The sequence below is a fragment of the Daucus carota genome, chromosome 2 (assembly GCF_001625215.2).
Source record: "Daucus carota subsp. sativus chromosome 2, DH1 v3.0, whole genome shotgun sequence".
Classification (NCBI taxonomy): Eukaryota; Viridiplantae; Streptophyta; class Magnoliopsida; order Apiales; family Apiaceae; genus Daucus; species Daucus carota.
The window spans coordinates 21,574,217-21,576,239 of record NC_030382.2 but is presented as its reverse complement, the minus strand read 5'-3'; the positions used below and the strand labels follow the sequence as shown (position 1 = coordinate 21,576,239).

Sequence of the window (2,023 nt, the reverse complement as noted above, 5' to 3'; positions counted from 1 at the left end):
TATATAATATTTCATATTAATAATTTGGATGAGTTTGCATGTTAGATTTCATATATTATGTTTAATTGGTCTTTAGTGATGAAATCATAATCTTAACAAATTATTTTTGATAAAAAATAAAATTTTATAATAATGTTCTTTATTGTTATTTTTTCGAAGTGTTATATATGAAGTGCAACCTCTATATATATGTGTGTCTCTATATACATAACACAGACTCAAGAAGAACCGCAAAAAATGGAAGTATCCAAAGTAACAAAGCTAGGGAGCTCTCTCCATGTACCCTCCGTCCTTGAACTGGCCAAGGAAAAGATTGATGCAGCCCCATCCCGATACATACGTTCGGATCAAGTACCTGTTCTTTCCAGCGCCAATCCTGCAATCGTAGTCCCAGTAATTGATCTGCAGTTGTTATTTGATGGAGATTTATTGGAAACGGAGCTAAATAAATTACACCAAGCGTGTAAAGAGTGGGGCTTCTTTCAGGTATCTAATAATATTTCGAATTAGCTATATAGGAAGGATTTTCTAATCCAAAAAAATTTATCGGTTTTAAGATATCTCCCTGAGCTATATAAGAACGATTTTCTTACATATATACTAAGAAAATGGGCTAACAAGTTCTTATGTGTGTATGAAGTTGATAAACCACGGGGTCAGCGATTCATTACTTGACAGAGTGAAAACTGAGATTGAGGAGTTCTTTAGGCTGCCACTGAAGAGAAGAAGAAGTTCGGTCAATTAGAGGGAGATGTAGAGGGATATGGACAAGCCTTCGTGGTCTCGGAGGAGCAGAAGCTTGATTGGGCTGACATGTTTTACATGGTCACCCTTCCTACCCATCTCAGGAAACCACACTTGTTGCCGCAACTCCCTCTTTCTTTCAGGTGATCATAAAATTTCTTAGTTTTTTTAATTGATTTTTGGTGCATAACATCATTAGTTACTTTCTCCGCATAAAGCTAGAAAAATCATATAAAATATGCAGAAATGCTATAGAGGCTTATTCAATGGAGTTAAAAAGCCTGGCCATGAAAACTTTTAAGCTAATGGCAAAAGCTTTAAAAATGAACCCTGAAGAAATGGAAATGCTATTTGAAGAAGGCATGCAGTCAATGAGGATGAACTACTATCCTCCATACCCTGAACCGGATCAGGTTATTGGCCTCACGCCTCATAGTGATGGCGGTGCCCTCACCATCCTTCTTCAACTTAACGAAGCCGAAGGACTCCAGGTTAAGAAGGACGGCATCTGGGTACCAGTTAAACCGTTGCCTTCTGCTTTTGTTATAAACATTGGAGACGTTTTGGAGGTATGTCTTTTGTATCAATGTCATTTAGTTAATGCTTCCATATTTTTATATTAATTCGACTTATTGGCTTGAATTGCTGTTTTGAATGTGTAGATTGTGACTAATGGAATTTATCCTAGCATTGAACATAGAGGCGTTGTTAACTCTGTGAAGGAGAGGATGTCCCTTGCTACTTTTCTGAGCCCAAACTTACATGGAGAATTCGGTCCTGCACCGAGCCTTCTCTCGTCTGAAACTCCTCCAAAGTATAAAAGGATTGGAACTGCAGATTTCCTCAAGGGATTGTTTGCTCAGAAGCTTGATGGGAAATTTTACCTGCAAACTCTAAGAATATAAGCCGTATAATGTACTCTGTATCCGAAGTCGTTATCAAAAGTTCTTTCAAGCCTGTTGCTACAATATTGTATCAAATAAATATTTTCACCTGTAATAACATATATTAAGTTGTTTAATTTCAACAAATATATATTCTCTGCACATATATTCAATTATTCATATTATTCGGGGCCGATGTGGTCAAGTGGCAGAGGTACAGTACCAGCGATGAATCTCGTTCAGTCCAAGACATCAGAACTGCAATCAAAACTCGATTGGTTGATTCACTGAACCCATTTTTTGAAAAGGGAACCTCTGCTTTTGTTTATCGGTTTTTCTAATGTGTGCCCAAGGGCACACAATAATCACTAAATTCTATAAAAAGGGTCTATTTT

The 2,023-nt window shown here is 37.0% G+C and overlaps 1 pseudogene; it reads left to right on the top strand.

Moving 5' to 3' along the window:
- The first annotated feature begins 218 nt into the window (after window positions 1-218).
- On the top strand, window positions 219-1,790 carry LOC108192344 (oxoglutarate-dependent flavonoid 7-O-demethylase 1-like; annotated as a pseudogene).
- Window positions 1,791-2,023: the final 233 nt, after the last annotated feature.